This window comes from Corvus kubaryi, unplaced genomic scaffold, assembly GCF_017639235.1.
Source record: "Corvus kubaryi isolate FWS band 111438036 unplaced genomic scaffold, C.kubaryi_AGA036_p1.0 37266, whole genome shotgun sequence".
Lineage (NCBI taxonomy): Eukaryota > Metazoa > Chordata > Aves > Passeriformes > Corvidae > Corvus > Corvus kubaryi.
This window is the reverse complement of record NW_024581081.1, coordinates 8,443,954-8,470,595: the sequence shown is the minus strand read 5'-3', so window position 1 is coordinate 8,470,595 and position 26,642 is coordinate 8,443,954. Positions and strand designations below refer to the sequence as shown.

The 26,642-nt window shown below is 46.5% G+C and overlaps 1 long non-coding RNA gene across 1 annotated transcript; it reads right to left on the bottom strand.

Annotated features, from left to right (window-relative positions):
* Positions 1–289: 289 nt before the first annotated feature.
* LOC121663234 lies at positions 290–10,959 on the bottom strand. The gene is made up of 3 exons (XR_006015576.1): positions 10,868–10,959; positions 10,388–10,525; positions 290–696 (listed from the first exon to the last, which is right to left on the bottom strand). It is a non-coding gene; the product is annotated as an uncharacterized LOC121663234 (long non-coding RNA).
* Between the last annotated feature and the right edge of the window lie 15,683 nt (positions 10,960–26,642).

The following is a 26,642-nucleotide window of genomic DNA, read 5'->3' as shown; positions in this document are numbered from 1 at the left end:
ATATAACATTGACACCAGCAGGCAGTCTTGGTGTGTAGGTAGAAATTCCATCCGCGTCCGAGCTGACTGCTGGCCTTTTGCAACTCTGCTTGAAATTTGGGCTCTTTATAATCTGAACGATAAATCTCTGGTGCTTCCCACTTGGGTTTTTTTCTGCTGCCTGTAGTGCCCAGAATATATGTTAACAGTCTACTGATGGAAATGATAATTAGGGGATTTGTCATGAGAAATGTGCATGAACTTTTCAAGCTGTCATTCAAAAAAAGATTTTTTACAGTCAACTCTTGATTATCTGTGGGTGCATTCTCTGAGCTGCAGATTAGATGTGCCATGTTTAAAAAATGCAGAACTCTTTCAGAGCCATTATAAAGTATAATGTACAATGTTTTTTTCTTTTTATTTATAAACTCATGCTGCATCTTTAACTTGTTTTTTCAAAGGTAAAGGTATTAAAGTATTACATTCCTGGGGCCTTATTTACATATATTTTGTATTATTAGTTTTGCTTTTCTTTCTTTGCCCTCATTACCCCGGATACTGAGAGCTGAACATATCAGCTTATAGCATCTGTGGAGGAGGGCATGTGACATGGTAACCTTTCCCCAGCTGTTTTCTTTTCTTCTGGTGCTGCATAAGAGTTTCTGTAGTGTGATGCTGCACAGCCAGATGGGCTGGAGAGGAAGAGGAAGTGCTCTGCTGTGAAAGAAAAAAAAAGGTCTGTACCTGAAGGAACATGAGTGAGTGACAAACAGCTGAAAGAGAAGGGATGTCTTAGAAACCATTTGTCAGGCTGAAGAAGCGTCAGCTTGTTAAAAACATGCCTGTTCAGTTAAAAGGATGAATTGACAGACGAAGGCTCTGTGCAAATTCAGCTGCCATCACTTCAAAAGCCCTCACAGCTGAATCAGCAAATTTCTGTTTCCATACGTAATGGATGCAGCCAGCGTGCCATTATGATGCCCACAAGAAAACTTGTGTTAAGCTCTTTAAATTAGCTGTTTATGATAGTCACACTCTATAGCTGTAGCTTATTTTTTCCTGGGCCTCCTTCTCATCTCATGCCTTTTGTTTTTGAAGCCCTGGGAACAGATGCCTAAGCAAGGGTTTAGGGAAGGGAGTGGTACTGACTCAGTGCTACCATGGCGAGGTTTTCAGCCATGCCTTTCATCTCACTGGCCTGTGCATTGCCTGCACATCCCCCTGACCCCTGCTGGTGTTGCCGGTCCCACCGTGAGCCAGGGACCAGGGTCCAACAGCGCCACTGGACCGACCCGCAGGGAGCTGGCCTGCAGGAGCCTGCAGCTGCAGCACTGGGCACTTTCTCCCGACACTCGTACCCACTCCTTCCTTGGCATCCCTCACTGCCTCTGCTGCCAGAAGCACCTTTCCTCTGCCACCACCTCCTCTCGAGGGTCCCTGTGTCACCCCAGCCTGGAGCTGCTGCCCTGCCCCCCTCCGGCTGGCTGTGGCTTGGGGCGTGTTCCCCTCCTGCCTGGCTGAGCCCTGTCCATGTCAGCATTGGGTACAGCTAGTGCTAGAGGAAGACCCAAATTAACCCTACCCAGACTTTGACAACTTTTGGGTCTGGATCCCTGGTTTGGTTATAGAGTTCTCTAAGGATTGAGACCTGTCTTTTTTCAGTGTTGCTTGAAGAGTTTGAAAGTAGCTCAGGATCTTCACAAAAAATCCTGCTGAGTAAAGTATTATTGAATGATTGTCAACATTAATCCAAAACCTACTGCCCTATGATAGATTTACTCTCCCATTTTTGAGGGTTTTTTTTAAGCTGAAGGAATGAAGAGGAATAAAGAGTAAAAAAACCCCAAAAAACAAAAAAACCCCACTTTTTCTGTGAAAACCTAAAAAAAAATATCAAGTTAGCACCTTTTTATTCGAATCAGAAGATTTTCTGAAAGCAACTTCTGGCTGAATTTTTTTCTAAAGTGTTGGTTGAGAAATGTCAACCAGCTCTAGTATCTGATGAAAGATGTTGCACTTAATAAAACTGCAGGCAGGGAGGCAGAAACAATATACCCATTCATCTCCCTTAGCCCCTCACTCCCTTCCCCTGCTGCTCCACTCGCTCTGGAACACACGAGCCCTATCAGGTGATGTGAGCCCTTCCAGTGGCTTCGGTGTGATTTCTAGGCTAAGCAGGCATTTTGTAAGCCACAGCTGCAGGGCATCTAAGGGAAGCACACATCCCTGCCCGGGGGGATGCACGGCATCTCTGCCACGGGGCAGTGCGAGCTGTGACACCTCCCGTGGATGTGCTGTGTGGAGGCCAGCAAAGCACAGTGGAGCAAGCAGCTGTGCTGGCTAATCCCCGTTTCCTTACACAGGCTTTTTGCTTCCTTCTCTTGACCCTGGGGAAGTGTGAAAGCTGTGTTGCTGGTGGAGGAAGGATGGAGCAGCGGGAGCTCCATACAGCACCCTTGCAGTGCCAGTAGCAGGGCAAAGCTGCCTCCGGGGGCTTCTCCTTGCTGTCCCTCTCCAGAGGTGGGACCAATGGGGACGGCAAAGTGCTTATGGACCCCGGAGGCACAGACAGTGTTTCGGTTTGCTGTGCTATTTCGGGAAGGTTTCATAAGGTAAACAAGGGCCTCCTCTTGATTCATTGAGGTCATTAGTGAGCCATAGGATGGTATTTACATTGCTAAGGTATTCGCACAGGCTCTCTCCCAGACGGCAAGTTCACTGGGGAGGAGGTGACCTTCAGCATGTCTTGTTTTGCCCTGTATCTGGCACGCAGGGGGCCTGCCTGTTTGACTGGAGTGCCTGGGTATTGTAACCAAAATAAATCATCCTTATCGTGGCTGGTGGCAATACTGCAATGGAAACAGATATAGGCACCTACTTTGCAGTTTGTGAAAATGACATCACTGCGAGGAGTGGGATGGGAGGTTGGGGGATGAACTCCAGGCAGCTGCAGCCACCACCTGTCCTGAGCAGGGCTCTCCTTTTTGGGGCCAGCCTCCCAGCTTGGCATGGATGAAGCACTGTGCATGACAGGGGAACTGATCTGCTGTCCAAATTAAAGCAAATAACAACTGGGGAGTATTTCTAATGAGAGAAAAGGAGAGAGTGTGGTGATGTTCTGGTTCTGCCTATCACAAATTGACAAGGGAACCCCCCCCAATCCTCTGTCTCCCCCCTCCCTGGGCAAATCACAATACACAACTTTTCATTTTGGTTTCCCAATCCGTTTTGATGAGTAGTGGAACCATTTAAGACTGTTGGGTTTTTTTCTTTGGATTTATATGGTTCTCACAGTGCTGAGAGCTGACTGACTGGACTGTCACAGTACTGAAAAAATGAGTGCTTGGAGAATCTACTCAGAGCAACAGTGCTATGAAAACCATAATCATAGGAAAAAACTTTACAATTTGCATTGCATAGAGTTGCATGCAAACCCAGCAACTCCATATACAAGTAGGCCATGAGCTGAGGACTGAATTCTCTGATGCTTAGTAATGTGTAATAATTCTTTCCCTTTGAAGGAGGATTTGTAGAGACCCTGTCCAGCTGCATATTTTCATGAAGCTTGTAGCAGCAACTTCCTATCTCAGAGGCCAAAATGCTTCAAAGATGATTTTTCTGGTTGGTGTCAAGGAAAACAGATGTGGGAAAGGTGGGGAGATGTGCAGGGAAGAAAGGGTTTGTGCTTGAAGAAATGCCAGGTGAAGTAGGTCCTGCCTCCTACCATGAGCAAGGCACACACTCTGCTTATGCCTCCATCGCCTGGCCACAAGGCAGGATGAGCATGAGTGATGTGGGCATTCAGGCTGTTGAGCACTTCGGTCTCCTTGGGGATGAGATGTCACTCCCTTGCTGCAGGCCCTTCAAACCCCAGGCAAAGGCTCTGGCTCCATCACCTAGGAGATGGAAATCATGGGCATGCCAGCTGCAGGGTCAGCCAGGGAAAGTTTCCTCCTTGAGCTATCCCATGTGATATCCCTGGTGATGCTCTGCACCCTGGCAGAACTAGGCAAAGGGCTTTAAGATGAATTGCTTTAACGCTTCCACACTCCTCCTTCTCTCCCTGCCTCAAAGAGACAAACCTTAGCTTTGAAGCCTTTGAAATTACATCAAAGGATGAGATTTCCAGAAGAGCTTAAGTGAGTTGGGTGCATTTGTCCCATTGATGGTCAACAGGAGATGGGGAGATGGGTGCTTAATCCCTGGAGGCGCTTTGAAAATTTTGTCCTATGTGTACATCCTTGCTGGGGAGGAAGTGAGAAGCAGCTGGCAGCTCCTTGGCTTTGTAAAAGGCAAATCTTGCCTTTTTTTCTGAAGATAAAACATGATGGATTTGAAAATGATGTCCAAACCTCAAGTTTGCTGTGAAAACTTCCGACTGTTTTTTAAAGAAGAAGGATCTAAAAGCAGCCTGTGATTTTGCCTGATACAAAAGATGGTGTCTGTTGATAACTGAGGTGCTGTTACTTTCTCTCCCTTCGCATCACTGCGGGCGTTGTGTAACCTTGCCGGAATCCTCTCAACATGGAGGCTGTTACCCATGCAGGTAGTGCCACTTCCCTGCCTCTCTTGGTGTCATCTTTCAGCAGTACTTTAGTACTGTGTTATTTTTTGATGAGTGTATCACCACCAGTTTGCTTCTGCTGGTGAATATTAAACCTGCGTGGTTTAACTCGTAACACCCTGGAGGGGAAACTGCAGGAGCAGCATGCACTCTTGGGGTCTTCTCACTGCTGCCAGCACCAATGCCAGCTGTAAGTCCTGTTTTGGCCAAGCCAGCTCAGAGTGCTGAGCCACCAGGCAGACATGGGAGGTGTGGGGCTAGTGCTGGTGCCTGTCCCTGGGGCTGGTGATGACCAAGAGGAGAGGTGGTGGGAGGAGGCGGTGGCTGGGAGCTGTGGCCAAGGGCTGGTGTTGACAGACTCTTGCAGAAAGGCAAAGGAAACTGGGCTGCAGCCTTGCTGTTGTGCTATTTTTGTTCAAGGTAATAACAGGAACTCCACCGTAAATAAAAATAGACATGTGAAGAATTTCCTGAGTCTGTCTCTGCTCATTTCTTTCCTGATGAGGAATTATCCCACTCCAGAAGAGTAAATCCTTTCTGTCTGCTCCTTGGAAACTGGGACAATAACACTGGAAGTGAAAGAAGAGATTATGGAGTTGTCACGAGGGCAACAGCAACATATTGTACACTGGGTGCCAAAAATGCATTCTTTAAAGCAAATAATAGCCGTGCTCTGTGTGGTTCATCCTGACAACATGAGGGCAGGCAGAGCCAGTCTCTGCCGCTCTTGGTGCCAGCCGCCTGCCAAGGCTGGGCTGGGTGAGGGCCCCATCTCTCATCTGCCCGGAGGGGCCCTGCCGTCAGTCACTCTTGGCTTGGCTCCACCACATCCCTCCCCGCCTGCCCGTCACCCACACTTGGTGGCACCTCACCTTTGGAAGCACATAGCATTCCTGCATCAGCTGACAATCAAAGAAGGTGTGGGGGGTGTGACCTTCTTTCCCTGATGATATCAAGTGCCTTTTTCACAAAAGACAACATTTTGCTGCAAAGTCTGAATTTCTGGGGTGCTTTTTTCTTACCATATGATCCTGGGCTCTGAAAGTCTCCCACTCTAAGCCACTGAATGTGTCTTTTGCTTAATCATAAAAGTGCATTAACTGCACTATTCCCACAGAGTCAGGGGACTCTGACAAGGATTGGACTAAGTGACCTTTGTCACAGTCTTCCTGCCCCTTTGATGGTGCTGAATGGTGCTCGCTTGCTCCTTTTAAAGTGTCCTTCGAGTCTGAGGAAATCCCAAGTTGTCAGGAAATGCAAAGGCATTTTAGCAGGAATCCCAGCAGATGCTTTGGGGAACCTGCAGATGTGCTGCAGACCACAGATGGGATACGGCAGAGTCGGAGGCAGTATCACACAACCCTAGGTGAATTCTCCCTGCCAGAGGGCTCTGAGCAAAATGCGTGCTCATGCTTCCCATCCCAGACGGGGTTTGTAGAGAGAGTTAGTGACTCACTAGGAGTGGGAGTCTTGTTAAAGCTGTCATATGGAGGGAGCGTCAGAAGCTCACCCAGTTTCAGATGTTGATTTTTCCATTCTCAGCTATTCATGGCTACAATAACGAGATGGATAAGCCCACTGTTATTGTCTGTACAGAAATTGAAGGACAAATGACATCTACTTTCAGAAGCAAATGCAGGAATGTTGTCGGATTTTTCTCCCCCAGATTGTAAGCAGTGAGATAGTGTTTTCAAACCCCTTATTTTTGAGAAGTTTGATTATGCTTTAACTAAAACCAAAATGTCAAAACATTGAAGGCGCTATGTCTTCTCTGAAAGTGTGTTACCCTTTTTTTTATCAAAACCAGTCACTGATATTGATGGATAGATGCTTTGAAGAGAGAGGGGAGGTTCTTGTTTCTGCCCCCAAATCTCAGCCATCCTATGATCAAACTTCTGATCAAAGTTTACAAAGTTTGAAACTGCAGAGTAAAGAGAAATGCAAAGCAGCTTGTGAATGGAGAGGTGTGAAACCGAGGGTGTGAAACAGCAGATCTGATCTGCCAGGTTAGCTTTCGCTCTCTACTGAGAAGAAACCCACAAAAGATCAGGCAACTCTGCCGTACAGGATTTGAACTTGAGAAGATTTCTAAAAGGCCTGTATGAGGTGGATACCCAGAGAAAGTGGGATTTGTGTGCGTGTGAAACCCTGCTAGCAGAGATAACTAGTTCTGGGAAGCTGAATACAGCCTGAGAAGCCCAAGTTCTGTCCTTACTCATGAATACACTTTTTGTTGACAGCTGTAGATGTTTGAAGGATGAAGCGCACGGATGGTCTCACCCCCTCTCCACCTCCTGCTGTCTACATGACTGACAGAGCAGATCTGGGGCTAAAGTTTTTTAAGCAAACATGAAGCTCCTCCGTGCCTCTTACCCATGTTGCCTTACTGAGGAGCAGAAGATAATTGAGACTGACAGTAAACGCTGCAGGAGAAAAAGTGGGTGATGGTTCTAATTTAGGGATGCTCTCTAATTTTACCCTTGCTCTCTAATTTTACCTCTTTTCTCTCTCAGTTAGGGATTCAGTGCACATTGTTTGGCTAAAGCTCAGTAGAGACTATGCAGAAATTTGCTGTATTCATCCACTACCTTGCTGAAGCCTGGATTTTCACAGCAGCCTGCTAGCAGCACTACTGAGGAACAGGATACTTACTCAGAATATTACTTCTGTGCTTGTCAAGAATTTCCAGAAAAAAAAATTTGTATTTTAAGATTTTTTTTCTTTTTTCTTTATGATAAAAAAATATTTTTAGTTCAAAGTTTATCCCTCTGATGTTTTTTCATCATGGCATTAGTCTAGCCAAGAACTTACATCCACGCTTAAGTGTAAATGCATACCTAATAGAGTTAAAAGGAGCTTCAGGAGTGTCCCTTGCTGCCCTGCTGAACAGACATAGGCAATGTGTAAATGTAGGTGTCTTGCTGAATCAGAGCTAAGTGATAATACGCTCTCACTAGCTGAGACAGACCAGTGAACTGCATGTGTTAACAAGATGAGACTTCGAAGTGGAAGTGACAATAGAGGACAGGGGAACCAGTTTTTAATAGCATCCACTGCACCTTGACATTGCTGCAAGACAAGAGTCTGAGCTGAAACAGTAGGACTTTGAGACATAACTTGGAAGTGGTCTGGACATTTTGCATCTCTGTTGGCTTTCTGTGTGGGCATACAGTGGGGAGGATTTATTCTGTTCTCATGTGTGGAGTCACACACCTTACTTTCTCATGGCAGGACAAATAGGCCACCAAGAAAGTAGGACACTTGGCCTCTCTCCTCTATGGGAGGTGCAGTGCAGATTGGCTTCTGAGAACTAGGACAGTGCCTCCAAAAGTAGAACAGCTGGTCACCCTGTTCATGTGTTTGTTGACTTACAAATGTATCCTTTAAAGCTCAAGATTTAAGAGACATTTTTGGCCTACTTAGAGAAATGTTTTCTGAAAATAGGGACAGATACACTGGAACAGACCCAAACCTATGCTTTTCTTCTGGAGCACTGAGCACAGCTAGCAACTGGAGGATCCACATGCTGGGCAAATAAACCCAACAGGTGCTCTGTGTCACTTCTTGCATATCGAGTGATACCACAGTGACAAAGCCGCTCTCCTTGTCTAGGAGGTGTTCACTTTTCAGTAGCTGAACATGGGCAGAAAGACTTGCACTGCAATGTGAGATGATGCTTTGCTGCAAGAAAACTGTTACCAAATCAAACTTGTGTTCGTGTGGATGCTATATATATGTGGTATCTATTAAATCAGAAACAAAAATCTGACTTCCATTCAAGTACATAGAAAGCATCCACAGAGGGTTTCCTTGTCCTGCACTAAGGTCTAAGTGTAATTAGGTCCAGATGTCCACAGTCCCACTGGAGTTCTAACAATGCCAGTGGGATGGTAGCATGTTGTCCTGGTCAGTAGAATGTGCCTGGGGACCATGCAGCAGCCTGTGTGGGTAAGCAGGAGCAAAGAGTACAAACCAGGTCAGCTGACATGGTTCTTGGAAAGAAGCTGCTGTCCTCACTGGTTGAGAAAAACCCCTCCATGTCTCCTGTAATGATGGCCATTAATATTTCCACCTGGTTGCGACTTGGACTAATCCTGCGTGAGCTTCTCACCTTGAGCCAGAGGTTACTCAAAGTCATTGTGCTGCTCTGAAGTCTGGGTTCACTCTCTTGGGACTCATCATTAGTCAAGTCAGGTATGAGGCTGAATCTTAATAGTTAGAGAGGGAGGCTAATAGAAAGGGAAGCCTTCCATTTTTTTATATCCAGTAAGTGTGCTATGGTAATGAATTTGGAGCCTAGTGGCTCCAGTTAGAGTGGGAAGCTCACTGCCTTGAGAGCAGGTCTTTAATCCACATAAAGAGGTGTTTCATAAGCCATATGTGATGCCCTGCTTTGAATATTAATACCCAGAGTACTTATTCAGCTCACAGCCATTTCATGGAAATGCCATGCTTCTATGAGGCCAGACAGAGCCCTTGGGTGCTCCAGTTCTGGCTTTTTTTGCAAAGACAGTTTCAGGTTGTTCTGTGCTCTTAATTCAAAATTCTCATTCAGCTTAGAGTCTCTGAAACCACTGCATTTATATTACATAATATTAACTGATTTTAGATTTAATGAAAATGTGAAGGAGACTATAGGACAGCAGGTTTGGTCTACTTAGCCAAGTGACCTGTTAGTTATACTTCATGAAGTTACTTAATCTTCTACTGGGCAGGCTCTTCTAAAGTGAAATAACACAGGAGGCAGGGACTGTTCTGGCAAGCACTCGTGTTTTTAAAGGCCTTCTGCAAAAGCTGGGGAATGAATATTCAGTGTGAACTGAGCTGCATTCTAGCTGTGTCAGCCATGCAGCTTTTGTTTTTTACATTTATACCTGTGGGCAGAGCTGGGGAAATTACAGCTACAGAATCCCTGGTGTAGCACTTGCTGCCACCAAGTGCCACTCATCCAGACCTGGGGGCACTGCACCTATGGCAGTGGCAGGCTCAAAATGAAGTGGAGCTCTTAGAAGAGGACATGGACAACCCTGATTGTTTTTAATAGTAGCATATGCCTGTGCTAATGCCTGGGGAAGATGGTTTGGGCTGCTATGCTGGGCCTTGGTCATACTCCAGCTCAAGCAACCAAGAGTGGAGCCAAGCCAGCTGCCTTGTGGGGGATCCTTCCCACAAAGCCAGACTTAGTGAGCAATGAGTGGGTTGTCACTTCTGTGCATTGATTGTTACAACTGTTTTTCTCTCCCAGTGCTGGAAAGGGAGGATGTAGCACGTATTGCTTTTCTCTGCGGGTGGTTACTGCATTTAAATGTGCTCCCTATTAAAGAGTATCATTGTTATTTGCTAGTTACGGCTGCAAAGCGCTCTTGTTCTCTGGTGACCAGCAGGACACAGCACATACTTGCAGTGCAAGAATCCTGCTCTGAGGCAGGGCATAAACTAATCCCAGTCTTGACATTGATTAAGAAAATAAGTGAGAAATAGTTATGGAAGGGAACATTTGTGTGCAAAGCTCAAGGACATGGACCTTGCAAACTGTGCGCATCAGCAAACCATCTCATCCTCTTTACCGTATTCATTCATGCATGAGGCAAGAGGCTTACTTAATGCTTTGGACCAAATCCTTCTGGATTTCAGTTTTGTAGCCTATGATAGAAGTGGTGTACGTAGGATCACACAGATCAGGTACCTTCCAGTGACTCTTCCAGATGACTGGGGAGGGCACAGCCACACCACTGGCCTGAAAGACTTGTGCCTGGGTGGGTAAGTGCTTGCAGAGATGGGGGCCTGGAGCTCCTGTGTGAGCAACCACAGCATTACTCTGCTAAGCCTGATAAGAAGTCCTACCTGGACCAAGGACAGCCACATAATACAATAAGGAGAGACAGGAGTAGCCTCCGGGAATTTCTAGGCACACAGCATGGTGTGGAGTTATCCTGGGTATCTTCATTTCCTAAGCAAGATGAAGCTGTAACTTGCAGAATACTGTATGGGGTGAGAAAGCAGAAAATAAAGAATGAAAATGTCTACCCAAACCATAACTATGTGCTGATGAATTCAAGGAGCATCAAACACCATCCTGAATTTTTAAAGCATGTCAGATAACCCAGGTTGAATTTCAACAGGACAGTAAGTCATTCACAGCAGAGAGGGATGAAAACCTCAGGTGTGCTGCAGGCAGAGGGAGTTTCAATGCCCCTATACCTCAGGGAGGCAGGTGGGAAGGTGAAGTGGGTGCTGCGTGTCATAACCTTTGGAAAATCCCTCTCCCCTACCTGCCACTGCCTTGGATATGATCCTCTGCCCCAGCAAGTCCCTTCTCCTCACCTGGAGGGTGTATTTCAATTCTTTGCTCCTTGGACTTGTCTGGGAGATAGACCAGCGGTGCTCTCAGGAGGCAAGGAGACTGTGCACAGACAAAAAAGAGGCAACGGAAGTTTGAGGGAGAGGGAACAGTGATCAGAGACAGCTGAAAGGCTGCTGATGCCCTGAGAGGGAGGGTCTGACCTCCTGGGGCTGAGAACTGCTGGAAGGTCAACAGCTGTGTTCTTTCTCCCGGCTCATGTGCTATCAGCTTGAGAAAATAGCCAGGATTGTTTGTCTTATGGCTGTCCCTCATCTGGACATGCAGAGGAAGCCATATCAGGTGGAACACAGATGTTGCCCCCAGATAACTCCCCCTGCCTGCAGTGGGCCAGTGCCCCTGTGGCTTTGCAGCACCACATGGCATCCAGAAGCTGAGCCTGGGGTGGCTGCAGCATGAGCAGAGTGGCTTCTCTTCTCTGTTACGCCCAACTACAGAACCTGTTCCCCCTTCCCTGTCTGGGGTTATCTGTCTCTGTGAGCTTTTTCTGGGTTTCAGGGGGTTTGCTCAGTTCTGACCACAAAGGTATTAAAAAGAGATGGCTGAAAAGGCTGCTCCTGGTGAGGGAGAGAGTAAGGTGCTGGAGGAACTGATGAGCAAGGAGATTGAACTGGGTGCAACAGACAGGTCTAGGATGGTGAAAGGATCACCTCTTCAGTTAAAGAGAATTTGGGGTCTGGGAGCTCATTTAGAGGGTGTGGGACTGCGACAGGATGGCTGTAAGCCCAGCCTTTAGACTGGAAAGGATTTAGGTCTTTCTCCCTTTACTGCTCCAGGGATTGTGTGCCATGCATAGGGTGGGACCGGCAGTGGGAGCACTGGGCAGGGAGGAGAGAGCATGGCTTTCTAGCAACTTGCCTCTGCCTCTGTGAAGGCAGTGATGGAGCTTCCAGGAAAGCAGAGGCTGTGCTCACGGTGGCTGGATGGTGAACTGGGAAGTGTCAGGAGCTTATGAGAAGCAACAAATCTAAGGAGAAGAATTCATTTTTCAAGACTGAAGGAGGCACAGAAAGTGGCACAAGGGTGATTTATGTACTTAAGCAGGGTTTTGGCATTTGTGCCCAGCTTTGTGGTTCATTTCCTCATTCACTCAAATGCATAAAGACTGAACAAATGTTTGGTAAACAGGAACCCAAGGTTTCAGTGATGAAAAGCTTTAACTCTCACCCACAGAGCTGCTTGCAGCATTGGCTTGGAAGTGTTTTTGAGAAGATGATGATGATTTCCTCCTCCCCACTCTCATGACTGGGGTAGCTGCAGCTGTGACCCCCCACACTGCCTCACGGCTGTGCCCCACCAAGCTGCCAAGGGCTGCAACGAGCAATAAAAGTGTGTGGTGAGGTGGGGCCCTTCGGGTCAGCCTCCATCGGTGCTGGCAGGGCCAGCTCGGAAACTTGCACAGCTGCTGCCCAGGCTTGATTTGGGCTATGAATAACTGGAGAGCTTTCCATCACCAGGGCTGTCGGTTCAGGTATTTGCAAGCACTTTCTTTGGTGGTTTCTTTTTAGTGTGGTTGCTGGACAGGGAGGACAGGATAGAGAGAGGAACCTTTCATGCTTCAGCTTCTACAGCATCCGGCGTTTTCATGAAACCACAAAGGACGTTAAAGAAAAAAGAACAAGCGCTCTGTTTATAGGGATTTAGACCGTCAAAACAAAGAGGGGGCTGTGTTGTTCAGTGATCACTCAGAGTCAAGGAGCCAGAAGACATAGGTTCACAGGAGATGGGCTTCCAGGCTGAAGCCCACCCTCCCTGGGCCACAGTTTGCTGCCCCTCGCTTGTGCCGCTAGAAAGGTTGGCAGAGCTGGCTGGCACTTCGTATCCACTCTGCTGCCCAGCATTGCCGTGCATATTAAAAGGTCTCTCAGGATGATGAGTCTAGCTTTCTGCAGCTGTCTGGGCATTTGTCTTGTGCAGGGCTTTTCCACTCAGAGCCCCTTGCAGGACATGTTGGACGCAAAGGAGGAGTGTGCAGCACTCAAACAAGGAATGCATGGGGAAGGGAGTCAGGCAATATGTAGTCCACACACTGACATCTGCTGCTGCACTGGTTGAGAGCAAATGTTTCTTTTCACCACCTGTGTTCAGTGCAGATTTTTGTGCAATCATGATAGTAGGAGGTAGCACAGAAACAGGTCTGATGGCAGAAGCAGAGAGACTTCTGCTTCCAAAGGTAGTCTGGAAGCTTTTTTTAGGAGCATTGCACCAGGACAATGGCAGTGGGAGGAGAAGGGTGATGACAGCCTGTGATTCTTAATCCCTTGTTCGTCTCTCATCAGTGTCCAAGCTGACTGAAATGCAAAATGAAAGCAATTGTGCAGTATAAATCAGATGCTGGAAGTCCTGTTCGTGATCTACACCCAGTGTCGCCTCCACAGCTCCTGGGCTCTGTGCTGAGGCGGCCAACAGGGTGTGAAGCTGCCCCAGCCCACCACTCACCCACCACTTCAGCCCTTGGAGGAAAAATTTGCAAATCAAGAAATGGCCTGTAAGCATCCCAAGCCACCCTGTGCTCTTTGGTAGGTATTTGTGGAGAAAGGCATTTTGGAGGGATGCAATATGAATGGCTGCAGTGCCATTGCAGACTGAAGGTCTGTCCAGTCAGTCCTGGTGGTGGCTACAGGAGCCTGCCTGCTCCTGCATCCCAGTGGCTGGCATAATTCCCAGAAAAACAGTGGCAACACAAGGGTGGAGCATGAGAGAGGCACAACTCTGCCCAGGCGTGGGTGCCCTGTGCCAAGGAGCATCCACACTCTGCCTCCAGCTTCGTGCGTCGAAACTTTCCATCTGACTAAAAGTTGCTCTGTGTTCCTAGATAAAGAGACCCCTGCACACTGCCAAAATTCCTGGTTTCTCCTCGCTGCTGGAGTGCTGGTATCTCTTAGGAGAAAGAGCTGCAGGAGGCAGAATAAATAAGTAAGTTCTCACGCGTATTTTTTAGTCACCTGGTGGCCACTGGCCACCTCGTTTAAGTATATTATTAGCAGCCCAGGCATTTCAAACACAAACAGCAAGCAGGATGGTGTGTGTGTGCTGCCTCCAGACGCTGCTGGCACGTGTCTGATGCATGGGTTCCACTCATCCCAAAAGTGCCTCCCAAGCCAGTGGGCAGGGACAGCCAGGAGGGTGCCATGCAAGAGCCCTCCTCTGCTTTGCAGGGAGGGTGAGCACCCACTTCTGGACTTCCCCAGTGCTCAGCCCCCTTCCAGGGTTCAGACTACCCTGAGTCAAAGGGTTGGCCATGTGTGCTGCCCTGTTTCAAATGAACTGTGTCCAAATCATCTCCTATTAACCTGCGAGGAAAATATTGGGCTAAGAATATTTTAGAAGCCTTTGGAAGGGCAAGGGCTGACTCAAATGCTTCTGTTTCATTATTCAATTTTCTTTTAACAAGCTGTCCATTCATGGAGTGCCAGTGAAATTTGGAAGTCCTATTTTGGGTGTGGAAGAGACTTCATAATTTCTAGTACTTATGGAACCTGTGAAAGTTATTTTCTTTTTGGGTTTATGTAAAAACATCCCCAGAGTTAAGCATTTGGGGATTTTCTGAGGAAAAGGTGTGGAGATGAAGTATAAGTAGTCTCCATGGTTTTCATCATCTTGGTAGAGAAAAAAATCATGTGTTTTACAAGGGTATTTTTTCCAAAAAGTCTTGATTAGGAGTCTCCACATTACGTAAGTGACTTAAAGCTGAAGATTCAAGCCAATTAAACGCATTTTTGGTGTACCATGCTGTCTGTACAGATACTAATTGATCTAGTCTAAGACTTTTCAGCCCCTTTGTAGTCAGGTATTCTTGCCAGGTGATTTTAGCCAATCAGATGTGAATTCTTTTCAGCACTGATTTTGTGAAAAGTTTGAATTTGCTCCTAGAGGTTTCTGTTAATTCATGGACAGTCATGCTGGTCCACAGTACTTCCATGGAGCTATCAGAGTAAATGTGCAAGTGAGTTTTGGATGTGTACCCCACACAATTGTGTCACCCAAGTGCATGACTTGGAAAACACACATAAAGGCAGAATCTTTACCTGAGGTTCCTTTACAGTTAAATTTCCTCATTAAATAGCAGATATTCCTGTCCACCAACAGCACATACCAAACCATCAGCCAAAGGAATTCCTAAAAGGCTGTGGGACTGACCACAAGGTAGCCAGAAGGTCAGTGAGGTCTCTCAGGTTAACACCAGGATGGGAATGGTAACTCCAAATTCAGCAGCATCATCCCAGACTTACATGCTAGTGAATCCTGCCCAACTAGCCAATACTTCCAACAGATTAGTTTTCCAGACTTTCCCACCAACACTTTTCACAGCTAAATTTCTGTGGATCACATCTTTAGTGTTATCTTGAAATATGTTTTGGTGTCATGTAAATGTGTTATCACTCAGAGACAACACAAAGTGCCTTCAGACACTAGGCAGAGAGCCAAAACCTGTCCTTGGGTGACCATTTGCAATTCTTCTTGGCTCCATGTTATCTGAAGGTCAAGTTGGACCCAGACTGAAATGCTAAGTCAAAGCCAAAGAAGTTTTAGGAGGACAAAAGTAGTTATCGGCAGTTTCCACTTGCTTTTTTTCTGGTGATGGGGAGGTAAAACATGAGTAAGAGGAGGCAAAAGGAACATCCCAAATGCATCTTGTAGGATTCTATGACCCCTTGGTTTCTAGCTGTTAAAGTGCAAGGTATTTTGCTCTTACCTTATAATTTGTGCTGAGCTCTTCCATAGCCCTTTTTGCCAACACTGAGCCCAACTGTGTCTTCAACTGAGTGCATATTTTTTGTTTCTTCTACTGACTTTCTCTGTTTGGTCCATCTTGCTGGGTGACACTCCTGTGCCAGGATAAGGGTGCTTGCAAGAGGCATTGAGCTGGGTGCACCTCCTCTCTCCCAGTTTCAGGAAGGCATAGCCAAGTGTAATCCTATGTGCAAACATCAGTGAGGCAGTGGCACTAAATGCTGTCTGCTAAACACCGATGCTGCGCTTGGCCAACATCTTATGGGACTCAATCCTGTGCATGGAGATTACAAACTAGAGAGCTGGGGCTGCCCATGGTTCCCCTTCGTGCAAGCCCTGACAATGTGCCTCTGCCTGGGGCTGTCACAAGGAGAACCCCACTGCTTCTGTCCCCATTCATGGCTGGGCTTGCTCCCGCACCCCATGGCATGCCAGCTGGGGAGGGCCTCTCTCACCGGGAAAACACCTCCCTACCAGTTGCTGGCCTGGGGCCACCAGCATGTTCCTCACTGGTCTTGAAGTCATCACCAAATGGCAGTGACTCCTCTGGAGTGCACTAAATGAATTCGCTCTTTACAGATAACTGGTTAGCACTGGGACCTAGAATATTACCTTGTGGTTGCTAATAACCTGGGTCAGAACTGAGCGGTGATTTATTCAGGAAAGGCTTTATATCTGCCTCCTTAAGTGCCTGCCTTGCTGCTTTGCCTCTCTCCCTGATCTCTCTTCCGATCCCCTTACTCTCACATTCTGGGTATTTCCAGCTACCTCTGAATGAGGCATTAATGCAGATAAATATTACTGCAAGGAAGTAATGGCCAAATACTCTCTGCATCATCTATATGCATTGGTTGGGGAGTGATTTTTCATTTCATACATCATTTGCTATTTCAGCATGTGGCAATTCTGCAAAATAAGGAGGAGAATTAGAGAGCTGAAGAGCCCACCCTTTGTTCTTGCTGTTCCCAGCACTTGCAAGCACAGGCACAGGGTGACTGCTGTGCATTTACTGGCCTGAGATGCCTGGCCTGGCCTGAGATGCGTTTGGATGAGCTCATGTGAAACTTGTCTGGACCCTGTATTAGACACCCTGCACAACTTTATTTTTGTTTTCTTCCCGTCTTTCTGCCTCTCTCTCTCTTCTTTTCTGGGCTTTACCACAGCCATGTAGTTTTAATCTCTTCTCACTCCCTAAACCTCCCCTTCGCTGCATTTTTCACTGTAATTGGTCCCAGCATATAACACACAACTATCAGCTCTTCCCCCTAACTCCAATAAGAGCTCGTACCCCAGTGAAGTAATCTTTCCCACCTGGGCTGCTCCAGTGGTTTCATATCACTTATTTCTCCCTCATGAGCTGAGGACAAGTTCAGGGTAACATCTGCTCAGCTTTATGTTGGTTGTGCTTGTACTGGGGGGTCCCTCGGTTCCCATTGTCAAGCAAGTGAAAGGAATGGCTTTGCTGGAGTCCCACATTTTCTGGGAGCATTTTCTGGAAGATAACCAACTCTGCTGGGCTCACCCTGCTATTAGAGGCCCCATTAAAATCAAGGATGTATGTTCAGTAAATTTATTCTGCTGGACTGCTGTGCTTGTTCCACCTTCCTACTTTCCCCTTGAGTTTCTTTGTGAGTTCATTTCTTGCCCGCTCTGTCCCTGTTGCTGGTGGCACTGGGCTGTGAGACAGGAGCTGAGCTGCCTTGCCCTTGGCAAGCCACAGGCTTTGGTGGCCCTGCACCTTGCTGTGGTCCCGCAGCTGGCAGCATTGGCCTGTCGGCCATGCTATGGAGTCTCATTTCAAGTCCTCTGCTGGAAAGAGATACCAGATTTGCTTTGTGGTGACTGCTCCTCAAAGGCAACGTGCACCCTCACAAAACACTCTGCTGGCAATGCCCGCAGTCCCTGCAAAAGCTGTGGGCAACAGGGTTCTCCTGCAAAGCATTTCAGGTGCCTGTTGATCCTGGGGATGTATCTGAAGGTCATCTCCTCTGCCATATTGCAAGTGTGGTGGGAACTAAGGGGTGTCTATCTGAAGATCTCTCCTCCTCATGGTCTCAGACGCCATGCAGAGCTCATTCATGTCTGCAGTGTGCTACTGAACGCCTTGAAGTGAGCCATCATTTCATTTTCAGTGACTTCCTAATGTGTTTGTTCCTTTTTTTCTCCAAGCAACAGCAGAGGCATTGCTGCGTTTGGCAAAATAACAAAGCCTTATTGTTCAAAGCCTGTGCGCTCCAGTATCAGCTGGGACAAACACGCCATTGCACTCTTAGACCTCCATCTCAAAAGCCAGCCGGACAAAGAGTGAAAAGGCTCAAAATCACAAGTTAGAAAAGCCTTTACCTGTATTTTCTCACTAAAGGACTCCATCAAGTGCAGTCTTATACCTGTGCTTTCTTTTTGTTAGTAATACCTCTCTAGAAACCTGAAAATAGCATCTCTTTCTCTATTGATTTGTCCCCCTGAGCAGCACAGATTTCTCCCCCTCCAATCAACATGGCTCATCATGTTGATTTTCTTATGCAACTCTGTTATCAATGAATGTCAGTGTGGCTCTGGTCACACAAAGTGGACACGTTATCCTTTTCTTTGCAATTGCCTGGCAGCAACAGCCCTTCCCAGGAGTCGCCCCTGCCTCCTGAGGCAGGTGCTGGGGTGATGCCTCAGCTCTCACACAGCTCAATGCTAACCTGGACCCTGGCAGCCAGTGGTGGACAAGCCCCAGGGGGCTATTGTATAACTCTGTGCCTGCTTTGTGGCCAACCAAAACGTGCAATGCTAGTATAACATATCTTGTATCGATACAGTGCCCAAATTTCCTATCAGGATTATGCCTGGTAAAAAGGGCACCTTTCCTGACATACTTATCTACACCTTAGAAGTGTGAACCTGATGTTGCTTTGCCACAGAGTACCTATATAATTCTCTCTCCATAAGCCAAGCTTCTCAGCTTTCAATTATTTTCGCTGGTTTTCCCAGCTCCTCCCCCAGCCTGGCAGCCACACTGGTCAGGAGTCACCCAGAAAGAAAGCTTGCACAACAGCGATCAGACGGTTGCTTATCTCTCTGCCCTGGGGTATGTCATGCAGCCCAAAGCCACACTGAGACTTTTTCTGTTGACGTGACAAATTGTAAACTCCTGCTCAATTTCCTGTATGCTAACCCTGCAAAGTGTTTCATTGCATTTGGGTCTCCTTCTCCCATACAGTGTCTTAATTTTGGACTACTTCTTTCCTAGACATATTATTCTGTGTGTCCTTTGAGCTAGGTAATTTTCTCCCCAGGTCACATATCTTTTTTTGTCCTTTTGTGTTATTTTCCACTCCTGGCTGGTGATTGCATCTCCTCCCCACTGTAGTATCAGTTGCAGTTTTAATAAACACACTGTCTAATGCTTTTTCTAGATCATTAATGAAGATGGTAAATAAAACTGGAGTTAACACCAGTTTCTAGTAATAGCCCTACTGGATGCCTCCCCACAAGCTGACAGTTTTGTCGCTGATCACTATTCATCACCAAGCCCGAACGTCAGTGTCCCTGTGTGAGGTAATTTATATTAATTTAACACCATTCATCACAAAATTGGAGAAAAACATGGCTAGAAAGGACCTCATGAGGCTGATTTCAAAAATATTCCAGAAGTTTCCAGCCTGCTTTTAAACACCGGCATGGATAGAGGTTTTATATCCTTGCCAGGCAGATGGGTTTAGTGTTGGTTTGCCTTCCCCTTTGCCAAGCATCTGACTTTAACCTCTCTCTCTGCAATCCAGGCACGTTGTTTCTTACCACACTCACAATGGATATAGAGAACTGTCTGGAGGACGTTTATTCCCTCCTTCCCTGAAGATAGTATTGTCTCTCCCCTTCTTCCCTTCTTTCTGGAGTAAACAATCCCTGTGAGTATGTGTTTCTTCCCAATTCCTCTTCTCTAGACCACTCATCCCACTTCCTTCCAGACTTCCCTGAACTGAACAAGGATTGTAGCAGCACTGGGTAAAACAGAGGGCACAGCTGTGTATTTTACAGACAGATCTTTTCTCTGAGTGCACTGATACGGTGACTGCCTTGCGTATGACAAATGGCACTTTTTATTCATTTCTGGTTCCTGCATTGCTGCACTGCTCCACACCTGCCTAATCATCTGTCTCTCATTTTGTCCCTGTGCAGCTGACTATACCTACCTCTGTGCACAACTTTGCTTCTCTCCTTATTGAATTACACCCTTTTTTTCAGACCTTTTCTCTAACATGCCAAGATGATTTTTGATTCTAATCCTCTTCCAGGTCTTTGCGAATCCTCTCAGTTTGGTGTCATCTGCGTATCTGATAAGGATGCCCACTATCTCATAATCCAGTGGCTGGACCTCTGTTGAACCATACTCAACCCTTTCTTGTATTTTTACAAAGACACTTTCTTTCTGAGCATGTTTTTCCAACCTGTTTCGCACTCCTTACTTAGGGTAATTTCTCTAGGGCATGTTTCCTTAAATTTACCTCTTGTAACATAAAATGAGATGGTACCAGAGATGTACCAAAATCAAGATACAAGAAGTATCCTGCTTTGTCTCTATCCACAAGACCTGTCGCAGGATTAAATTAGGCTGATTTGACATGATTTGCTCCTGGCAAATCAGCACTGGCTGTTCCTCTTCTCCTGGTTGTTTCCTAGGTGCTGATGATTAATTTGTTTAATTATTTGTTCCAGTGCATTTCCAGGAACCGAAATAGAGCTGACTGGCCATAGCTGCCTCACTCCTCTTGTTTCCCCTTTCTGCAGCCAGGCAGGGTGCTGCTCTGCCAGGAGCCTCCCTCCCACACGTTGCTCCTGAGGGTTCACGGAGGGTCCCAACCTGGGCTGGCCCCTGTGTGGAGTACTGCTGCAAAGCCATCAGACTGATGCTTTCCTCAGCCTCCCTCTGACCACCAATCTACAGCCAGAATGCTTCCCTGCTCGCCTTCCTGTCCTGGTTACGTTTCCTTTATGTCTGTCTCAGTTTTATCCACCATAGTACATGCTGACCTTTGATGTCAGCCCTGAGCCATTTGCATGTATCTCAGCTTTTCTGTCTGCTTCCTTCTTCCCTGTAGACCCTTGAAGACTGACTGACACAGCCAGTTGATCTTTCTCTATATCTTAACTTTCAATTTTGCATCAGCCTGACTGAGGTTTGTGCCATTGCAATTTGCTCCTGTAGACAATTCCAACATTCCTGCAAGTCTTTGTCCATATATCCCTGAGTGGTTGCTTATCAGTGCTCTGTGTTGCTGAATATCTGTGGTGCTCAGCACAGCCTCTCAGTGGGGAAATGCAGAAACTCAGACTTTCAATGAAATGATGAACTTCACCCACTTCCAACTGGACTTTCCCAACCTGCACAAGACTTCTTGTTTTCAGTAACTTCCTTATCTCTTAGCAAAACTAAGCACAGTGAGCCAAATTCTGACCTCATTTACACCAGTAAAATCTGGATCTGTGCCAGCAAACTGCTGAAGTTGTTTTGGGCTTACAGTGATGAGAATAAAAGCAGCATCTGCCTCATTAATTCCCCCAATCCACAGAAAGTAAATGATTCCAAGAGGAAATAGCTCCACAGAAGGGAGCCCTGGAAAGAATTAGAGACTGACTTAATGGGATTAAGGGGGAAAAATGCTTAAGCAAATTCAAATTGATCCTCTCTTCAAAACATTCAAGGTGCCAAAATAAATACAAACACTATTTTGGGAAGGAAGGGTTAAAAAGCTACAAAAACAAAATATCTCAGCCTCTTCTAATGATGTCCTGTAGCAGAATGAGCACAACCCAGAAAGGGATGCTGAATCAGCAATACCTACCTTCTGCTTGGTGCTTATCCATGGGACTCTGAAGATGGAGACTCATTTCCCACTATATCCATGGGGCTCATTCTGCATTTTCATGTTCGATAACATACCCCTGGAAACCAGATGGTGTTACAAGCAGGGTTGGGTGAACAGGCCTGGCAAATGGAAGCCCCTCTCAGATGCCTCACCCACCTGACATCCAGCCCCTAGTGCCATCCTCCAGTTGTTGCTTTGGCTTTTTGTTCTGCATTTAATTACCATCTTTGCACATTTCTTCACCCATTCCACACTGTGCATGGCACTAGGATCGGATGGGCCAAAAAATAAATAAGTATGTGCAAAGAGCCTGCTCCTGATGTGTTGCTAGATATACTAGAAGGTGCACTCATTCAGCCTGCTTTTGTACAGTGATGTGGAAGGGGAAATATCTTGAGCAACTGGCAAAAGCCAGCATGATTCAGGCAGGCAGGTGGCCCTGCATGCTGGCAGGGAGAAGGGCAGGAAGGAGTGCGAGACTCACACTGCCTATTAGCAGTAGCTGGAGGCAAGCAGGAGCTGTGACCCACACATGCAAACTGCCTTCTTGCATCTCCTGCCAGCAAGGTGCTGTCCCCATTCACACAGCCACCCTGATCTATTTGCCAGAAGAGCTGAGGGAAAATGATTAGAGAATGGTCAAGACCTCTGAGTGACATGGACATTTCTTCTCCTTTTAGAGATGAGAGCACACCATTGCCAAGGGCAGTCAAGTACCAAGGACACAGACTGTCTGCTCTGACGACTTTTGAGGGAGAACAGGGCTTCGTGCAAAGACCCCTTACACTGCAAGGTGAGCTTGGCTAAATGGAAGCACATAGAGAGAATATGTGAGAATGTACAAGGGCCATGAGGCACTCCCTGTGATGGGAGACTACAGAGTGATCTACTTCACATAATTCAAAAATTATAAGGCAACTTGTTAACAGTGCTGCAGTAGTAGGAAAGAGATTTCTGAATGGGGACTCCCATTTAGGGAAGCTTACATTACAGTCCAGTGGCTAGAAGCAGAGTCAAAAAACAGATGCAGAAGAGAAAAAGAGGGTCTAAATGTTATATGAGGGTAACAAAAAAAACTAACAACAACAACAACAAAAAAGGCTTTTCTAACATCCTAGTTAACTCTCCAGACCTTTCAGTCTTTATGCCAAGACTAGGTGACATTCTAACAGATGCATCTGCAAATCTCAAAGAAGTTGCAGGCAAGCCTCAGAAATGACTGGAATGGTACCCTGGATCTCTTACGCAATAGGTTACACTTGATGATCATAATGGTCTCTCCTGACCTTAAGCAATGAATCCCTGACATTCAGCTTTATTGTACAGCATGTTCGGATCAAAAATAGCTGTTATCAGTGAAGTAAACAGAAAAATTAACAATGCCGTTGCTCCAGCACCCCTTGTGCTCCTTAATTTGTTGTTTCTTTATTTTATGTTGTCCTTAAATTTTTAGTGTGCTGTAGATCTACGTACTGGATATGCAGAAGCACATTACAGGGGTAATTATAAGGCAGCTGGAGGGTTTTGGCAGCTGGGAAGGGGATAACAAGCACTCTTGGCTCTTTGAGAGGCAGTGTGGGTTTGTGGGAGAGGGATTTTAGCTGAATGATAAGATTGTCAGCAGGGAGAGTCAAAGGGGCTGACAACAGTATTTGCATCATTTTGGAGTTAACCACTTCCAGAAAAGAACATCAGTTTGCAGCGAAATAGAAGCTATTGTTTACCCTGCAGACTGGTAATCTCTTGAATCTTGCAGCAAAGGGCTTTTTTCAGTGCAGCTTTAAACCTGAACTGTAGGGTGTTTACAGAGATTTAAGGCCAAATGCTTCAGGAAAGCCACTGTCACAACACGCGGCTCTCGGTGCTGTGTGTGCTGTAGGAGTCTGCCCTGGTGCAGAACCAGGGCCCACATCCATAGCAGTGCACAGCTGAGGAAGACCTTGCTTCACTGGCTTCACTTTGCCACAATGACTCTAGCTTGGGGTGTTTGTTCTCCTCCTCAAAGCATAGATACCACTACTCTGCTCCCGTGTTGCCTGTGAAGACTTCAACCTTGCACCTAGGGAAGGGTGGTCCATGTGGAAACCTGGCTTTAGGGAGGGTACAAGCAAAGCTGGGTCCAGGGAGGCAGGACCAGGACACATAAGGTGCCTCTCACTAGCATTTTGATTTGGATGAAAGAAACACATCTCCTGGTCAGGCCACATAACTTTGGTTTGATGATTCATACCATGAACGAGGATTGCAGCAGGCAAGCTGGGCTCTTCTGTGCTGGGAGAGGAGATGCAGGTGTCCACCTGAGGTGTTCCAACCTGCGGCTGCTCAGTCACAGGTAAAAGGGACTGACAGCACACCAGCACTGCTCTTGTGCTGCTCTGCTTGCTAAGACTCAGAGAGCCCTTACCCTCTGCGACTGTCAGACAAAACACCCTAATGTCTCTTGTTCCCCAAGATCAGAAGTGATTAAGTTAATTTATATTTCAGAAGGACCCATCAAAGGAACAGTCTTGGTCATGATGTGATCATCAGGAAGGCCAGAGTGTCTAGCCTCTCTTCTGTGACTGAGGATGTGAGGTTGGCTTTCTACTGAGAACCAACTCATGCCTCTCTCTCAAGTTTTCCTGCTTAATATCCCTGCCCTAAACCAAGGCTGTGCTAATTTTTCACTAATATCTGAGTAACAATGTAGGGGAAATATGAAGTGTTGAGGTTACAGAACAGTCCTGGGCTTGGTTGTCAGAAGCCAGCATAATCTTTCACTCTCCCTGGTCAACACTGCCACGGAGCTGATTTCCAAGGTGTGCCTTAACTTCACCTTTGTAGGACCATTAGCTCCATTTATTTTAGCAAAATCCTCTCTAAGATGATCGTACTTCTCCAAACTTAAATTTTCCCTTTGGTTTTATGAGTATAAACTGTTGTTTGAGTTGCTGAATGTTGTTGAAGACTGACCCTCCCAATTCATGACAATGATTGGCAAATCAGACCCTAAATTGTATGTCATTTCTCCACCAGAGAACAAAGTGCTTTGGCAGTCTGGATCAAAGGCACTATGTAAATTCAGGATTACTGTTGTTATAGTGAAATGAGTTCCTGGAAAATCACGTTGACTTCTCTTTTGAGATTGCCTGCAATGTGGAGACGTTGATGTCTAATGGCCTGGCACTGTACCTCTTGTAGGTATAGCCTATAAACAGAAATATATAATGAATAAGTAAATTATTATTGTTTTTAGGACCTCAGAACACAAGCTTATACACATGACACAATGTACATACAGGGCCCAAAGGTGTTAGAAAGAGACTAATAGGTGAGGTGTTCTGTTTAATCCAGCATGGACATCTCTTATATACTCTCCATCCCATTGTAGATGGACATTCAGTCGGGAAGATGAGGTGTTAGTTTGGATGGTACATCTTCAAATTTTTTGTTGTTGGCAAATCAATGTGAGGAAAAATGATGTTCTGTGTGAATTCCACAAAAGGGCTAGGGATTATGGTCGAGGAAGAGTCAGGACTCCATGAAGGCTCTGAGGGAAACTTCCAGACCTCCAGTATTTGAAGGGAGGCCACAAGAGAGCTGGAGAGGGACTTTTTACAAGGGCATGTAGTGATAGGACATGGGTAACCACTTAAAACTGAAAGAGGGCAGGGTTAGGTTGGATATTAGGAAGGAATTCTTTACTGTGAGGGTGGTAAGGCACTGGAACAAGCTGCTCAGAGAAGCTGTGGATGCAGCATCCCTGGAAGTGTTCAAGACCACATTGTGTGGGGCTTCGAGCAATGTGGTCTAATTGAATGTGTCCCTGCCCATTGCAGGGGGCTTGGAACTAAATGATCTTTCAGTTCCCTTCCAACCCAAACCATTCTACAATTCTGTGAAATTCAGTTAGCACTTTACATTATTCTTGCAGGCCACAGGAAAACTCACGTGAGCTGTGAAATGCCCTTACTTATATTCCTGATTCCTCCTACATCTGTAAAAGACTTGGGGAAAAGAAACTTTTTAAAAGGGTTGTTTTTTGTGATCACTCTTCTGTGCAAGGTCCCAGCAATGGTGCTTCTGCCCTGCAGCAGCTCAGCAGCCCCTGGTTCACGGTAACCTGCCACCAAAAGCCATGCTGTGGCTGGCCAGCTGTGGCTCCTACAGGGACAGAGCCAGAAGAAACCTACTTCACCTTCTTGCTTAGTCAGGCTCCCCACCTTGTGACTGTCACAGTGTGCCATGTCCTCACGTTTGTCCTTGTTTTCTGAACCTCTGTGCTCCCCAAATGACTCCAACAGGGATGAGCATATTGCCATGGCAACCAAAATACAGAAGCTGGGCAAGGTTTGTTCTCCTGACCATCCCCAGTCTGTATCTGTGGGAGCATCTCTGGCACTGGTACAGGGAATGGCTCTGGGAGGGGACCCGTATGGGGTTGAGTTTCCCAGCAGGAAGCAGAATGTGCAGTCCTCATGAGGCACCTCTCATTAACTCTCCAGGGTGTACAACAGATGAGAGGATGGAGAGAAGGTTTTTTTCTCTGCCTCTGTACGTGGGCCAGCATGGCACAGGTGCTGCATGCAGGACACAAAGGCTGAGGCCAGCCTTGTGCCTGCCATCAGTACTGGGGCACTAGTGGAAAACACAGCTCAAAGAAGAAAACCAGCACCAGCATGGGGTTCCAGGAGGGAACCAGATACTCTTGCAGGGCAAGTTTCTTAGCCCAGGCTGATGGGGTAGGTTGGATCTCACATCTAGTTTGTTTGCTCGTGACATGAGAGACAGTGGAAGGGGTGTCCTCCAGCACTTCTGGAAGCCTCTGCAGACCCTTCATCACCAAGGCTTTGCTAGGAGGTTGATATGCCCCCAAAGGACTAAAATCCAGGCTTGGGATATGGCTGGAGCAGCCCTGACCCTCCCTCTCCAGGACCAGCTGCCACTGCACATATGCACGTCAGGAGAGAGGAAGTTAGCGGGGAAACATCGTGAAACTTCTGAAGGTGCTAATTAAGCAACTTTAAGTTATAAACATTTTTAATTGGACTCATTTTTGGTGTCACATACTATCTCTTGATGAGACAAGTCCTAAAATTAAAGCTGTTTTAATCTCTCTTTCTCTGCTCCTCCTCTCTACCCTGGTTGTCTTTCTGGTTGCAAAGTAGAA